The sequence below is a fragment of the Meriones unguiculatus genome, chromosome 12 (assembly GCF_030254825.1).
Source record: "Meriones unguiculatus strain TT.TT164.6M chromosome 12, Bangor_MerUng_6.1, whole genome shotgun sequence".
Taxonomy (NCBI): domain Eukaryota; kingdom Metazoa; phylum Chordata; class Mammalia; order Rodentia; family Muridae; genus Meriones; species Meriones unguiculatus.
In genome coordinates this window covers 5,032,658-5,051,301 of record NC_083360.1, presented here as the reverse complement: position 1 = coordinate 5,051,301, position 18,644 = coordinate 5,032,658, and positions in this window count along the sequence as shown.

Sequence of the window (18,644 nt, the reverse complement as noted above, 5' to 3'; positions counted from 1 at the left end):
CAAAGAGCTTCACAGTTGGGATACATGTGAGGACTCAGGTTAGTTCTGGGTCAGGGAAAACTAGTCAGCTTCCATGTAGAACATGGAGAGGGAAGACAGGTGTGTTTGTCCAAAATGCTAATACTAAAGGACAAATTGATGTTTGGCAGACCACCAAGAGTGTGGGATACATTGTGCCCCTCTCTCCTCAGCAGGGCCGACACTGAGCATAACAAATATTCATCATCCACACAGCAGAGGCCCCCCAGGTACTGACTTTCCTCCTTCCACTCTCCTGAATTCTATAAAGAATAACAATATACCCTTCCTTTCTTATTAGAATGTAAAGATTCATGTATACCCATGTATGAGTAAAGACATACAGATGTTTCTATCAGTGTGTTAAATACCTCTGCATTGCTTATTATACCGCACAAAATTAATGTAATACTTTTCATGGGCCAGGGTATATTAGTATGTATCTCTTAATTTTTATTAATATTTAACAATTTTGAAAATTGCTTTTGTAAATTATAAATATCAGCATCCTATAAGCAATTGAAGCTTTAATTACATAGCATTTTACAGATCATTTTGGAACAAGGTTTCTTTGCATGGAATTCATATTTAAGACATACATAAACATGCAGTAGACATAGATAAGTTTTCATAGAAAAAATTTAAAAGTCTTATAAATATATTCATCTTTACTTTTTACCAAAGGTGTTTCACTTTCTGATCTTTAGCATAGGCTAAATTATTATGCAACCATGTTTTAAATACAAATTATGTTTTACTCTTACATATTAATAAACATTATTTTGTTTGGTTTTTATTAGGCTATGGGAATGTCAAAATTCAGTTGCTCATTAAATTTAAACATTTTATAAAAGAGCTTTCTCAGCCGAAGTATTTTTCACTATATCTGAGGATCCATGCTGACAGGAAAAATACCACTTAACAAAGGACTTGAAGAATTTCTAGAGAACATACTTATTCTATTGCCAGACATAAGACTAAATATCAAGAAGCTCAATGCAGGGTGTCTTCCAATCAGGAATTAATGAATAAGTATAACAACAGCATTTTTTGTGATTAATAACACAGTCAAGGCCTCCTGGATACAGTGTCTCATTAATTTGTCTCCATGGACACATACAACAAATTAGACTGTTGTTCTCATTTGAAAGAACTAGTGCACAGTGTACCTTGAGAACCTCCGCTAGCAAATGGCAGCAAGAGATGGTGAACTGGTGTGGAACACTGGGTAAATCTGAGCTTGTATTATTCTGCTTAAGTATGTATCAAACCTCAAAGAACCCATGTGTGATAATCAAACAAATGTAGAATGTGGGTTGTCAGTCTTTCCTTGTTAACTAAAATATTTGTACAATCATTCTAATGAATACTGGCTTTAACTTCAATTCAACTAATCTCTGTAGGTTAATCTATCCTTAAAGTAAATTATTTTTTTTCTTTTACTGTTCTACAAAAAATTATTTCATTCCCTATTCTTTTAAATTTCCTGTAGCTCTTTCCTTTGCTGAAATTTCCATTTAATCACATGAAATATAACAGTAAGTTTTACCCTAACCAGCGCACTTAAAACCATTAGTACAGGGTTCACTTATGTTTACTGTCATATCATCTGCAAGTGGTGACACATTGATTTCTCCTCTCCGAATTTCTATCCCCTTGATCTCCTTTACTTGTCTTAATGATCTAGCTAAACTTCAAGTACTACATTGAAGAAATATGGTGAGAGTGGGCAGTCCTGTCCCTGATTTTAGCAGGAACATTTTAAGTTTCTCTCCATTTAACTTGATGTTGGCTATTATCTAGCTGTGTATTGCCTTTATTGTGTTTAGGTATGTGCCTTGAATCCCCGATCGCACCCAGACTATAAACATGAAGGGGTGTTAGATTTTGTCAAAGGCCTTTTCAGCATCTAATGAAATGATTGTGGGGTTTTGTTTGTTTGTTTGTTTGATTATGTGGTGGATTACGTTGATGGATTTTTGTATATTGAACCATTCCTGCATTCCTGGGATGAAGCCTACTTGATCATGGTGGATAATAGTTTTGATATATTCCTGAATTTAGTTTGCAAGTATTTTATAGAGTATTTATGCATCAATATTTATAAGGGAAATTGGTCTGAAATTGTCTGTTTTCTGTTGGGTCTTTGTATGGTTTAGGTATCAGGTGACTGTGGCCTCATAGAATGAGTTTGGCAGTGATCCTTCTGTTTCTATTTTGTGGAATAGTTTGAGGAATATTGGTATTAGTTCTTCTTTGAAAGCACGGTAGAATTCTGTGCTAAAACCATCTGGCTCAGGGCTCTTTGTGGTTGGGAGACTTTTGATGACTGTTTCTATTTCCTTGAGGGGTTATAGATTTATTTAAATTGTTAACCTGTACTTGATTTAATTTGGTAAGTGGTACTTATCAAGAAAACCATCTATTTCATTTAGATTTTCCAATTTTGTCGTGTACATGTTTTTGAAGTATGATCATTCTTCAGGAGGCCAGACAAAAATCTTGATAATATAATTGCACCAGGGGGCAAAATATTCCCATTGCAGCCTTTCTCAATCTTTTATAATATGAATTAGGTAGATTCCTGATAACAGATAAAAGAAGTACAGTTCCCAGGATTGCCATGACCTCAAGTGTTCTTTGTTTCATCTTAGACAGTGAGAACCATCAGGATGTATTAAAAAGTGATACACTGAATGAATAAATGATTCTAAGTAGCAGTTACGTGTCAAATGATCTGAAGTCCATTTTGGAAGGGTCAGGAGGCAGGTGTGGTAAAGAGGACCACAAGTTTTGTTCTTAGAAGTAAACTCAGAAAGTTTAAATAGACTTGCCCAAGGCAACAGATCCTCGGCAATGGAGAGCCTGAAGCACACACTAAATTTCTGTCTCTAAACTACAAGAATTTTCTTTCTTAAGCACAGTGGCTTAAGATGAGTAATGCTATTTCATCTCATTTTGCTCATCTATAGTTTTCACACCAACTGTGCCAAATACAATACTAGTCCCTATAAGGAGGATAAAGCTATATTTACTCTTCATGTCTTTTTGCTTACCATTTCAAACACAGGACCAATGTCTATGCTGATATATTACTAACATTTTAAGTGCTTGTTGGAATACTTCTTATCAGTAATAATCTACAAATCTGTTCTAACTGAAAAAGATAGAGCAGAAAAAGATAAAAATCTTTATTTCTCTGTGGCTATCTTATCACCATGTTATAAATTTTATATTAATTTTATTTTGTATACATTATGATTCAGGTATCAGTTGCACTGGGAAAGATATTTAACTCTCCTGCACTAGTAAGGTACAGAGTGGGTGTTCAAGTCTTAATTATTGGATGAGTGGTGATTATAATCTAGTCTCAAATTACATACATATAATTTATAATTTATATCATACATATAATACTTGAGTCTCAAATTATATATAAATTTATGTGTGTATACTAAAAAGCATAATTTCACAAATTGGAAAAGCAAATAAAAATACGCAAGAAAAACTTATTTGCTGTGATACAATAGCAGGCAATGGTGCCCACGTCAGCGATACCCTCATCTGTAATTGCCACGCGAGCTTCGTGAGGACCAAGCCGCCCATCAACTACACACGAGTAGGGCTAGGTCTAGTGTGGAATGGGTCTAATCCAAACATGTTCTTTGGTTGGTGGTTCAGGTTCTGTGAAATCCGTGAGCCTGGGTTAAGTGATTTTCCCTCTATCTGGTTCCCTTTCTCCCCCGCCCTCCGCCCCCCCCCCCCCCCAGGACTCCGGGAGCCCTACCTAGTGTTTGGCTGTGGGTTTCTGCGTCTGTGAGAGGGTGGTACTGGAGGAGAGGAGGAAGGGGACTGCACTAGAGATATAAAGTGAATAAATAAAAAATTAAAAACAATATTTATCAAGCTAATGGGTATTTGAACCAGCTATTCTAGGGTAAAGTGTATTTTATTCTTAGAAGATAAAACTGGATACAAACTTTTCAGCTCCCTTTCACTACTTTGCCCCTTCAAGACACCAAAAAGCTCTTGCTCTAAGAAAAGAAATATTTTTATCTTATCTATATAGGTGCATATAAACGCTTTCTCTGGTGTGTGATAGAAGAATGATATGTCATAGTATATTTCAATAAACTAATGTAAATGACTTTTCTTTGTTGACCATTTATCAAAGAGTTCTTGGAATTTTACTCTGGTCTTCTTTTGGTTCCCTAGTCTTTTGAGAGCTCCATCAAATTGCTAAAAATGCCATATGGAGCACATTATAGAATTCAGAGAGTTTATTACAGAACAATGTACAGTGTTATTCTCACGTGTAACATAAGGTTTCAGGACCATTGTGAGGACAGAGTAGCCAAGGGCCCGAGAGAATACTGTGCTGACATATTTGTGTGAAAAGGCTTCATGTGATTTCCCGAAAGTTTCTGCAACAGCTTCTCTGAGGGGAGCTTTACTCAAGGTGATTGACAGCAAAAGGGTTAATTCTTAAAGGAAGGGACAGTGGTTCTATTTTATTGTTTGATATTAAAAAAACTTTATGACATTTATTAAGCAATGAAAACATCTAATACAATATGAGAAATCATATACACACTCACACACACACATATGATTACATAAAATTGAGAGACAAGGACAGCCATTTGTGAAGCAGAAAGATGTAAGTGTTAAATCACAAGACAAAGAGCATTTTGGGTTCAGAGACTGAGTCATCCCTGCTATAAAGCACATAGACAGCAGCGGAGGATGAGACAAATGTCACTCTGTTCTAATGGCACACACTGAAAACATCACAGTGGAACCCATTATTTTACACACCAAAATGTATTGATGTTATCATGTTTATTTTGTCTTTTATTTTAGAGATTAGAAGTATTTTGTGTTTTACATTTCATATAGTAGTCTGAGTGATATCAATTCTGTAAGTTATTTACTTAATGTATTTACATTTGGCTTTATATCATTGGCATTTCCTATACAATAAATAGCAATTTATTCAAGAAACTTCATGAGACATTGTCACAGAGTACTGTCTTAACTTGTGGCCAATTCATCTATCAGTTTTTCTTTGTCACTCCTCATTTAGTTGATGGGAAAACCAACAGATCTGATGTTAAAATTAACTCCCACATCAAAAGATGTATTTACAAATCATCTGCTGGTATTCTCTGTGTGGCATTTTCTCAGTTGCAATCACTCATTTTTTTAACGGTGATTTGATTAGTCCTGTTACCATATAACTATTCCAGTTTTGGGACATGAAATTCCAACTACACAAATCTGTGTCCCTGTGTTCCCTGGACATGCTCACTAATATTTGGCTCCAGAATAAAGTTTTGTCCTCTTTTGAAAAAAAGATGTATTTAAATGAAAATATGTGTTTTGTGTAGGTATATGTCTTGTCTGTATGCTATCTGTGTGTTTTGTGTATACATGTGCATTGTGAGTGCGTTGCATATGTGTGTCTGTGTATACATGCTGTGAAAATAAAAACAGCATCCTTAGAGGGGACAAAGAGACCTTAAAGGGGAGGACAAAGAAAAGGTTGTAGAATACATGTAAAATGGAAGCAGAATCGAGACTAAAAAACAGCCAGTGAAGGCACAGGAATCAAGGAGGTGAGTGGAAAGAGACATTAATTAGAATAAATTATAGCGACATTTAAACATGAAAATAATGCCAGCTGGGCATGGCGGCTCATGCCTTTAATCCCATCACTCAGACAGACAGAGGCAGGCACATTGCTGTGAATTCCAAGCCAGCCTGCTTTATAAAGCAAGCCCAGAACAGCCAAGGCTACACAGAGAAATCCTGTCTTGAGTTTGTGTGTGTGTGTGTGTGTGTGTGTGTGTGTGTGTGTGTGTGTGTATTAATTAGACTCACTTAAAGTCTATGGTCCAATTTATCCAACAACGGCGGATTTGAACTGAAAGTCCAAGCACTCAAAGTTTTTGGATATCTCAACTGGTCCTGAGTAGATGTTGGAATCCCAAAGAAGTCAGCTCTACATAATGCCAGTGAGGAAAGAGCTTTGTAGTAAGACAAGAGCAAGCAGGCAAAGGACAAAGCTTCATTCTTCCATGTCTTTATTTAGGTCTCCAGCAGAAGGTATGGCTCAGATTAAAAGTGTGTCTTCCTGCCTCAAAATACAAATTAAGACTGTGGCTTCCTGCTTCGAAGGTCTGGACTAGAAGTTGATTCACCCTCTTCAAAACACACACACACACACACACACACACACACACACACACAATCTCTCTCATGTGAGAGCTATAGTTCTGGATTGTAGTTCACTCCAGACGTAGCCAAGCTGACAACCAAGAAAATAACTATCATGGTGCTAAAGACTCACAGATGAATATTGCCTAAGATATGGAGAGTAGATTGTCTTTAACAAATGTAAAATCTAAGATGTGGAAAGATAAACCGAAGGTGCTTGAACGTAGATTTTATTATCAACATAAAAAGTAAATTTAGGTTTACTGTATAATTTTTCTTACAGAATGTTAAAAATGTTCCATGTTCAATGTGCTGACTTATATTACTTTTAGGACAAAATATAAATTTAGTATGTAAGTTTTTCTAATCTTAATTACTTCTTTTTTATTCATTCATTTATTTAATCAATTTACAGCCTGATCCCAGCCTCCTCCCTTCTCTATTCCCAGCCCCACCCTCACATCCCCTTCCCTCCATCCTCCCCTCTTCTTCTTTTTACAAGAGAGGCCTCCAAGAACTACCAACCTATTGATGAAGTCATTAATGCATATCCAATACAGTTGTTTTATGTACTATTCCTCAGGCAAAAACAAGTAGTTTAATAAAATTCATAATAAAATGTATTAGTTGTTTTTATAATTTTTTGCACATTTATTAACTTGCATCTTTCAGAGAGTAGTTAGAAATAAGCAGTTTTTTTTTTCTTATTAGTTACATTTTGTTAACTCCGTATCCCAGCTGTATCGTGCTCCCTCATTCCCTCCCTCATCCCACCTTCCCTTCCTCATCCCTCCCTGCCCCTTTCCAAGTCCTCTGACAGGGGAGGACCTCCTCCCCTTCCGTCTGACCTGTAAGCTGGCATTTTTAAAAATGTCTTTCTACATCAGAATGGAGCTTCTGGTGGCAATGTTGCCATGAACTTCACTTGGGAAGAAAATTTCTGGACAGAACTGGTCCTCTGTGCTTTATTATAGAGAGGAAAATTACCCTTCCCCTGGAACGTTTGCAAGCGGCAGATCTTGGAAAATAAAGTGTCTCTGCAGGCTATTGAAAGGAAGCACACTGATCTCATGCTCAGAGCCACACAGCTGGTGCCACGGGAAAAGACAGTCAGATCCTTTCTAATGGAAAAATAAAGTCAGATCAGGCTTGCCTTTTTCTTTTACAGAATGTAATTATGTAAACTACAAAGCTCCATTATAGACAATGTTTATAATTACTACCATTTTCCTCTTAATTTTAAATAAAGCATGTTAGTTGTGAGTGTCATGCCAACACATTTCCTACAGATGCCATAAACAATGAACAATCAGAAATCCATTTGGGGTGTTTTTGTGGTTATTATTTCAAATTGTGAAAACTCATAATAAAAATCAATGTAATGAACAAACACCATTATATGTTGATAAACATCACACTCTTTCAATTTCAGACAAAGCCAATGAATATTAATCAGTGTGGACTGTAAACTGATGACATCAAATGGGATTTCCAATACCTATTAGGTTTCTCCTCACTATTCAGCTCTAAAAAAAAAAAAAAAAAAAAAAAGCCCACGCAAAAGATTTATTGCATTCATAGCTCAATAGTTTTCAGAATAATATTTTCATATTTGTAAGTTGCAAAAGGAACTAAAATATCAATTGATAATGAATTGGCTTGATTTTAAGAGCGGCTAACCCTAAGGTAACAATTGAATCTTTCACAACCTCATTACAGGACATGCCGCATTTCCTTTTCTTTTGGTGTTATAGAAATTATGAAATGGAATTAGGTGATGCAAGGTAAGAAGTGAACAATAGGCCTGTAAACAGAGGTGTACATTTAGATTCCAAACAATAGAAAGCATAGTTTGCTTTTAAAAACTCGGTCCATTCATGTAGTGGAGATATTGTGAACATTAGATTGGGTCTGTTATTCATTGTGAAATTACAGCCCCATAGTTCGTTGCCTTTGATTCTTAGTTTTCTCATCTGTATCATAAGGACTCAGCAGTCTCAACAATGAATTTTTTTCTATAACATTCCTTCATTCTTATATTAAAGTAGATAATACAACTTTAAAAACTTTGGTTGTGGGTATGGCTACACTAGAAGTCCAGCTGTTTAAAAGTTTCTTTTACATCATTAGTTATGAGAGGTACATACTTATGAAAAATAACTGGGTGATTCTAATAGATTAATGGTTTCAATGGGATAAAATTTTGGGCAGAGTGCAGGGAATCTTAAGAAAAAAGGGGGAGTTAGTAAAACCTGGAGAGGACAGGACCTCCACAAGGAGAGCAACAGATCCAAAAATTCTGGCCCAGGGGTCTCTTCTGAGACTGATACTCCAAGCAAGGACCATTCATGGAGATAACCTAGAAACCCTGTACAGATGTAGCCCATGGCAACTCAGTGTCAAAGTGGGTTCCTTAGTAGTGGTAACAGGGGCTGTCTTTGAAATGAACTCAGTGGCTGGTTGTTTGATGACCTGAAGCAGCCTTACCAGGCCACAGAGGAAGACAATGTAGCCAGCCCTGATGAGATCTGACAAGCCACCCCATCAGTGGACTGGAGGAGGGCCGTGGGAGGAAAAGAAGGAGAGAGGGTAGGATTGTGAGGAGACAAGTGATAAAGCTAATGAATTGTAATTAATAAAAAATAAATTAATTAAAAAGTTTGAAGACACTTTAAAATTACTATATAAACTGTTTAACATATCAAAATACTCTACTGAAAACAATCAAAATCTGTTCAAACATTGTTTCATTAACATGTTTCTTTCATTTGGATACTATGACTGTGAAGGATTCTTGTTTAAAACTTTAACACAGTTTTAAACCTAGGCAAATTTTAAAGTTTTACTCTTTCATAATACAAATTAATTTTATATATTTTATGAATTTACAGTTGTCTTATGATGCATTTAGCACCTTTTCCAGAATGTGCTTAGGGATAGTTAAGTCAGGTGAAAATTAAATTATTCAATGCTGCTTCCTGTGATAGCAAAAATTACAGAAGGGTCATGAAACCATAGGTAAAAATAATTTATTTGAAAACTTGTAACTTACAAATATATCAAATTGACCATGTTTTTGTTCACTTTAGAAGATCAATATCTAGATAATTTATGAAATTTATTATGGAATTTCCAAGTGCTTGACAAAACAGATATAAAACAGCATGCAATTAGTTTATAACTGACCAGTTCATCAAAGAGCTCCATGAAATAATAATACCTATTAACCTCCTAGATATATTTACAATTTTGATGCACTTAATCTTTCCATAATATTTTACAGATCCCTTGATGTTCTTTATTTCCATAGTGCTGGTGTTTTTCAACCCGGTGCATAACAAAAACGACTACTCAAGGGAAGACAGAGAAAAAGCTGGTCCCCGAGAGAAGAAACAGGTATTTTACCACTATGGAAGACAGAGAAAAAGCTGGCTGGCCCCTGAGAGAAGAAACAGGTATTTTACCACTATGGAAGACAGAGAAAAAGCTGGCCCCTGAGAGAAGAAACAGGTATTTTACCACTATGGAAATTGTATCCTCTCAGAAAGTGCTGCAATGAGAACAGAGGATGCAAAAGCTATGCTTTAATCCAACCCTTAGTATTCTACTCCACTATGATTCCTGATTTCATTTATCCAAATACAAGAATGTTTACTTTAAATAATGAAACTAACACCTTAAACGCTACTTTTTGGTTAAACCCAGGGAGTGGCTGACACACCCATGCACATGCGGGATGGGCTCCCTAGGTGGATTTACAGATTTAAAGAGTATATGAAGTTGGGAGAGAAAACCATTTCCTATGATATGGAAGGAGTTGGAGGCAGAGAGTTGTATATGAATTTGGTCAAAACATACTCTATGCATCCAAGAAGTTCTAGAATAGTAATTTCTAAAATGACAAAGAAAAAAAGAAAAGGCGACAGGGTCAGATGGAAGGGTAGGAGGTCCTCTCCAATCAGTGGTCCTGGAAAGGGGCAGGGAGGAGATGAGGAAGGGAGGGTTGGATTGGGAGGGAATGAGGGAGCGGGATACAGTTGGGATACAGAGTTAATAAAATGTAACTAATAATAAAAATTTCTAAAAAATGTAAAAGAAAAGGCAAAGGCGAGTCTCCATATGAATTTTTTTTTTTTTTCAATGCAGTTTATTCAGGAACATTGAACAATCCTCGGACCCCGGGGAAAGCCAGCCCACAGCTTAAATAGCCTCTGGGTAGCCAACCCAGGCGTGCCACGGGGGCAATGCAGATAGGTCCACATACATGGAAGCAAGCCAGATCCTTGGCCTTAGCCAAATGTGGAGTTGTACGTGACAGAGAGCATTCACCATCGGGAAGGTGTAATGATACTTGCTTTTTTGCCCAATGCTGGAATGCTAGTAAAGTTAGGTATGCCCTGGTTACTCCATATGAATTTTAACAGAAACTCTGTTCCTCCTCCTCAGACATATATGTAATAAAATAATTGTCATTCTTAAAACCCATAGAAAATGGAAAATGTTTGTTAGGTAGGTAAATTTCTTTAAATTTAAGGAATTTCTTTAAACATGCTCCACTTATTCGAGGCACCACGAATAAATAACACAGATTTTCACAGGTCTGCACTGGAATATTTTAGGTGTCTAGATGGTAGTCGTATGTCTTCCACATTACGTCCTACAAAGATGTTCAGCTATAGGGAGATATATTTTAAGATAGGGATGCCTGCCTTTTCCAGTTCTGACAATGTATGAGAAAAACTCTGGCCTGTCTGTCACCATCTTCACTTAGTCTCTGTGCTGGGGTATTACAGATGTAGGCTTGGGATAGGATATTTAAGATTGCTATAGATATGTTGGAGGTTATTTAAACAGATATGACATTGGAAGAATCCTGGAAGTTGTATGAGAGAGAGAGAGGGGGATAGAAAGTAGTTACATGAGCACATGATCAGATTCAAAGTTACAACCCATGGTTTTCTTGAATTTTATTTACAAAACAAAAGTTTTGATGAGATCACTGACTTTCAGATAAAAGCAAAACATTATACATTATACAATGTATAATTAAACAATAAAATAATATTATACAAGAAAAAGAAGCGTTTGTTTTGGAATAGGGAAGCTTTGTGAGAATCAAAGGTACAGAAGACCAGAATATTAACTCAAATTATTAACTCAAGACCCTGCATATGATAAAAGTCAATGTCTGCGATCCTGTACCGGAAATTTGTGTTCTTCTTCTCTATTCCTCTGATTTTCTTGCATCAAAATTAGCATGTTACTTATTCTTATTCGTGGGTATCATACTATATTTTCAGTGTCTATTCCTGTTAGAAAGAACATGACCAGAAATACTTGCATTATTATACACGATAAACTAATTTTTGAATTATTATTGTATCGTATGTTTACCTGTCTCCATGTACAAGTGAATGCAAATGTTCACCAAGGTTCTTCTTCTTCTTCTTGTGTGCTGCCTGCTATGTTTGCTGGGAACCAAAGTTAGGTCTTCGACTGGAGCACCCTGCACTCATAACCACGGAGCCATGACTCAAGTATCTACATCTGTCTTAGTTAGAAATAGTCCATCCATGTCTGTGTAAACTTAGTAGAAATAGAAGAAAGTTAGAGGTTTCACAGAGGTTACATTTTTCGGGGAACAAATGGTTCCCAAATATGGATATAATTTGGACATGGAGAACTATTAGAATTGTTTTCCTCACATGCTTCTTCTTGTTGCAGATATAATCTCTTTTAAGTGAACACTTTATTTTTTTTGCTCTTCTCTATTTATAAAAGAATGTATTTCACATCACATTTCTGTTTATATATCAATATAATTGATGTAAGAAATTACTTACTATTCTTATTTCATTGTAAGTTCAGCAGAAGGGCAGTGGTTGTTAGCTCTTGGTCAAAATCATATAACTTCTACTTTCCACAAATATATATTAAGTTACCAATGTAAAAAAGAAGGTACTTACTTAAGTTAACTAACAATTACATGGAAAAAACACAGAGGCTCAAACACACACACATACATACACACATACACACATAAACACACATTGGCATGGATGCTGGAACCTAAAATGTATTGCTTTGATCCCATAGCTGTCAATTCCTAGGAGAAAATTCCTAGCACTGTGTTACTTGAAGGCAACTGCATGAGGTTTTGCTCCTGATAACAAGGCTCTGTATTGTAGAAATTTCGTAGAATTTCTATGAAACACACTCTAAGTACTGTTTATTCCAGAAATGTATCTGTAAGGGACACATATTTTTGAAATATCAATATTTTTTCTATTTCTCTTATATGTCAAAGAGATTGGGCGATTTTTAAACAAGCTTGATAGCTGATCTTTTTACAAAGAAAGTAAGGTTTGACCAGTTTTCAGCTGTGCTAAGCTGTGGCCTGGAGAGCACCCATCTCTCTAAATGGCATTCTCTACTGAAAGAGTGAAAATGTGGAGAGTTCAAGCCAGGGACTTGCAAACTGTTTGAAAGCACTTGAAGCTTTTTCAGTGGACTCAAATTCAGTTCCCAGCACCAAAATCAAATGTTCCACAACTATGTGCAAGTCTAATACCAGGACATCTAAAGCACGTGTCTGTGTTCTATGGGCATCCAACAGTCCTGGCACACACAAAGTCTCTCTCTCTCTCTCTCTCTCTCTCTCTCTCTGTCTCTCTCTCTCTCTCTCTTTCTCTCTCTCTCTCTCACACACACACACACACACACACACAAACAGGCGCACACACACTCTTGCTTTAATGCTGAAGTGTAAAATGTAATGCATTTAATCCCATAGCCATCAATTTCATGGATTCCTTGCTTTGGTTTACAGTGCAGCAGAAGCCTCGGCAAGTCTAGGGAACCAATTAAAGTACACACATACCCAAAACACCAAATTGGACTGCTGGTTCCAAGAAACATGTAACAGTGATGTCAAATGTCATGTTAAACAATGCTTACTTCAGGGGCGTGAGAAATGAAGAGAGTTACATAAGTGGAACTGCTCTCTGGGGTTATGTCTGAGAAAAACATGGCGCTGAGAACCCAAAATGAATCTGCTATACAGAAACAAAATAATTCTCCATTATAACCTCTCAGGCGTCAAAACAAATGGAACCGTGTATGATGGAATTTTGAAGAATAATATTGATAGGTATAACATAATGACATATTTTAATTTTTCTCATGTATTTATTTTATTCACTTTACATCCTTATAACTCCTTCCCTCCTCCCCTCCCAGTCCTACTCTCTCTGTCTCCCCATTCTCTCTCCCATTCCTCTTTTCCTCAGAAAAGAGGAACTCCCTTTCCCATCCACCCCAGCCCATCAAGTTCCATCAAGACTGAACTCCTCTTCATTCCCTGTGACCTTTCAAGGTGGTCCCACCACGGGAAAGTGATCTAAAAGCTGGCAAGTGAGTCCTTGACAAATAGAGTCCCCACTTCTCTAACTAGAGTATTCATGTGAAGCTTAAGCTACCAATCTGCTATACCTATGCAGGGGTCTCTGTCCAACTCATGCATGGTCCCTGGTTGATGCTTCAGCCTCAGCAAACTCCTCTGGACCCCAGTTAGTTGGCTCTGTTGTTTTCTTGTGGAGCTCCTGTCAATTCCAGATCCTTTCCTCTAACCTCCCACTATTCCCCAAGACTCCCTACATATTGACAAATGTTTGGTTGTGAGTCTCCGCATAGGTTTTGAGGCACTAATGCAAAAGCCTCTCAGAGGACAACTCTGACATGCTCCTATCTGCAATCTTAGCAGAGTATCCTTCATAGTGTGAGGGGTTGGGGCTCTCATATAGGGGAGTGTTTGGCTGGGCCAGGCATCAGCTGGGCATTTGCTAATTCTTTGCTCTATCTGTTCTATCTTTACCCTGCACATCTTGTTGGCAGGGTAAATTTTGGATCAAAGTTTTTGTGGGTGGGTTGTCGTTACCCACCATTTACTAGTAGACTAGTAGCTAGGGGATACCTCTTCAATCTCTATGGTTCCTGCTACTAGGAGACTCTGAATCCCCCCTCATATCTTCCAAGGAGCCTACGCTAACTTAGGTCTTCAGCTTGTCACAGAGATGCCCCCACCCTCAGTTTCTCTTTTCTCTACAGGCCTCTGTCCTCTTGCCCTGTCTCTTCAGGTCTGTTGAGAATTCTTTGTTTAGTCGTATGTCCCATATTTTTAATTGGGTTACTTTGTTCATTGGTGTTTGATTTCTTAAGTTGATTATGTGTTTTGGATATTAGCCCTTTGTTGTATGTAGGATTGATGAAGATCATTTCCCAATCTGTAGGTTGTCTTTTCATTGTATTGACAGTAATCTTTGCTGTACAGAAGCTTTTTAGATTCAAGAGGTCCCATTTATTGTTGATCTTAGAGCCTGAGCTTTTGGTGTTATATTCAGGGGGTTCTCTCCTGTGCCAATGAGTTTGAGGTTCTTCTCTACCTTCTCTTCTACTAAATTTAGTGTATCTGGTGTTATGTTGAAGTCTTTGATCCACTTAGATTTGAGTTTTAAGCAAGGAGATAAATATGGAGCCATTTGCATTTTTCTACGTGTAGATATCCTGTTAGACCAGCAGCATTTGTTGAAGATTCTGTCTTTTTTCCAGTGTATGATTTTGGCTCCTTTGTCAAAAGTCAAGTGACTATAAGTGTGTGGGTTTATTTCTGGGTCTTGGATTCGATTCCATTGATCAACCAATATATTTCTATGCCTATACTATGCAGTTTTTCTTACTATTGCTTTTTGGTATAGCTTGAAGCCAGGTTGGAGACACTTCCAGAAGTTCTTTTATTGTATAGGATTATTTTAGCTACTCTGGGTGTTTTGTTTTCTTTTGTTTTGTTTGGATTTGTTGGGGGATCCAGGGCTTGCTGTAGTAATGTAAATGAGCTCTGCTTCATATTGCCCTGGCTCTTGTTTCTTATGTTCTTATGCTGGCCAGTAGCCTTCTGTCTGTCCCTGGTGCGAGCAGGCCTCCTCAGGAAGGCAGACAGAACTGTGTCCCAGGTGATGGAGTTCAGCAGATAGGGCTCAGCTTCTCAATGCTGCCTGTGAACAGAGAGACCCTGCTTACATTGTCGCAATCCAACAACTTCAGAACTTCACAAATAGGAGGATCATGAGACTAACCTAAGCTCCAAAGAGACCCTGTTTCAAATAAATAAATTAATATATAAATATAATTTTTTCTATCACTTGATTTTATCCAACTTCTAATTCTTAAAGTAATTCCAACTTCTAATTCTTAAAAAGGTTGGGTAGCCTTATGACTCACCTACAGCATACACAGCTAAATGGCTAGCTAAATATAATTGTTCTTTTAAAGATTTCAATCAAAATAAAAGTGCATCTCTCATCTCTGCCTTCCCTCCTCATTTCCTGGAAAACATTCCTGTTAGAGCTTGGAATTTTGCTGCTCATCTCCACAGTTGCAATATTCAGTCTTGCATAAGTGAACAGATCCTCACTGGGTCCTACAGAATTCTTCAAATTATTTTGTGCTCAAAGTATATGCCCTCATTATGTATATTAACAATAGTTATGATTATTTTTAGTTTTAAAATGGAATGCAGTAATATCTTTCTATCTACTGGTTCTTAAATATAATAAGACACATAAGATACACTCATTTATTTTTTTCTTATCATAGTATGGATATATCTTACTCCATTTCCATTGCCATTAGTTAGCTGAATACTCTCACTAGCTAAACAACCTTATCTCTTGTATTCCCTAATTCCTGTGCTTTGCATTGGTCAAAAAACTGTATTTTCTAAAATACTGATAACCTAGGGTCAGATGGAAGGGGAGGAGGACCTCCCCTATCAGTGGAACTGGAGAGGGGCATGGGAGAAGATGAGGGATGGAAGGTACGAATGGGAGGGAAGGAGGGAGGAGACTACAGCCGGGATACAAAGTAAATAAAATGTAATATAAAAAAAATAATTATAATATAATTTTATATTTTTTAATATAAAAAATAAAAGTTTAATTAAAAAACAAATAAAATATTGATATTCTTTTGTTTCTTCTACCAACTCATTCCCTTGATGCTGTAAACTGTAGAGGAGCAACCCTTTGATTCAGTTTATTAATTGCCCTCTCCTATTAATGAATGTTATCTCTTCTTTGGCAGATAAATATGAAGATATTTATTTATGAGTACACAGAGTTCATGTACATAAACAAGATGAAACATTGATCATGGTGTTTCAACAGCTGTTAAAAACAAACAAACTAAAAAAAAAAAACCTGAACATTTTCAGATTTTTTTTAGAGTCTTTCAATTTTATTTAATTGTACAATAGTGTTATTTATCTCTGTTTTTTGTTTAATTGTTTGCTATTTTGGTGTTTTTATTGTTTGGAGCATAGTTCTTTTTATAATTTTTATTTTTTAATATTAATTACAGGTTACTTACTTTGTATCTCAGCTGTAGCTCTCTCCCTCATTCCCTCCCAGGACCACCCTCCCTCCCTCTTCTATTCCCTGCTCCTCTCTAAGTCCACTGATAGAGGAGGTCCTCCTCCCTTTCCATGGAACTCTAGTTTACCAGGTCTCATCAGCACCAGCTGCAATGCTCTCCTCTGTGGCCTGGCAAGGTTGCTCCTTCCTCAGGGGGCAGGGTGAGGTCAAAGAGCCAGCCACTGAGTTCATGTCAGAGACAGTCCCTATTCTCCTTACTAGGAAACCCACTTGGAAATATATCTGGGCACAGGTTTTTTTCTGAGACTGATCCTCCAACCAAGGACCATGCATGGATTTAACCTAGAACCCCTGCTCAGACTTAGCCCATGGCAACTCAACATCTTTAGATTCTTAAAAATACAGTTTTATATCATGGTAAGAGGTTAATATGATATTTTTCAAATTTCAAAGAAATAATTTCAAAAACTTGACTACAAATAAAAAAAATAAGCAAAGCTTAATAAATACAATTTATATTAGTTCCCCATTAGGAAATGATACCATGAAACATATTTGTAACCAGAAAAGATTTTTTTTCCTAAGGTGCTATCATTTTCAATCCACTTGTTTTCAATACATTTGTTTCTCCCTTATGTGGAATAATAGATTTGTTTTGTTAAATTTTACATTACTCTTTGAAAATAGATTTTAAGATTAACATGTTACTTTTAAAGTGAAGTCTTACCTTTTCTAACCTTCATCAAAGAAACAATGTGGGCTACAATCACCACTGTCACATCTCAACATCCTTCTGACTAAAATTTAAGTACACCTAAAGAAACTAATCAAGAAGGAGGCCTCTGGCTAAGTTGCTCAATCCTCATTCAGAAAGGCAAAGAGGATGCACATCAGAAGAGGGAGAAAACAGTGAACAGGACAGGAGCCTACCACAGAGGCCTCTGAAAGGCTCTACCCTGCAGGGTATCAAGACAGATGCTGAGACTTAGAGCCAAACTTTGGGCAGAGTGCAGGGAATCTTATGAAAGAAGGGGGAAATAGTAAGACCTGGAGAGGACAGGAGCTCCACAAAGCAACCGGCAGAACCAAAAAATCTGGGCACAGGGGTCTTTCCAGAGACTCATACTCCAACCAAGTACCATGCATGGAGATAAGCTAGAACCCCTGCACAGATGTAGCCCAGGACAGTTCAATGTCCAAGTGGGTTCCACAGTAGTGGGAACAGGGACTGTCTCTGACATGGACTGATTGGCCTGCTCTTTGATCACCTCCCCCTGAGGAGGCAGCAGCCTTACCAGGCCACGGAGGAAGACAATGCAGCCAGTCCTGGTGAGAGCTGATAGAAGAGGGTCAGAGGGAAGGAGAGGAGGACCTCCCCTACCAGTGTACTTAGGGAGGGGTATGGGTGTCCAAGGAGGAAGACGGGTGGAATTGGGAGGGGAGGAGAGAGCTACAGGGGTGATTCAAAGTGAATAAAATGTAATTAGTTTAAAAAGGAGAAAAAAAAAACAAGAAATCAATACAATAACTCCTCCCAAGAAAAAAGAATAAATCTCCATAAACACAAAACCAACACCAAAACCAAAACCAATCACCCAAATGAGAGAAAAACAAAAACAAAACATAAAACCCACCACACTGTAATTAAATAAAAGTACACAATGTATTTTGTCTTTCATTTTAAGTTTGTCTACTACTCCCGAACATTAACCCTTTCCTGGAGTAGTTCATTTGTATACAGTGTCACGCCATTGGTGAAAACTATGTTTTGTTTTGTTTTTTTCATTTCTAAGTAGTTATATATGACAGTTTACTTGTTCACCTTTACTAGAGTGGCTAGGTTTTCATTCATTCATTCATTTTATAATAATATAATAGTATGAAACGATATCTATTATCAAAATTGGACAAGACACACCAACAGAAGAAAAAAGCTAAGAGAAAGGACGAGAATCAATATACCCACTCATTTGCACCCTC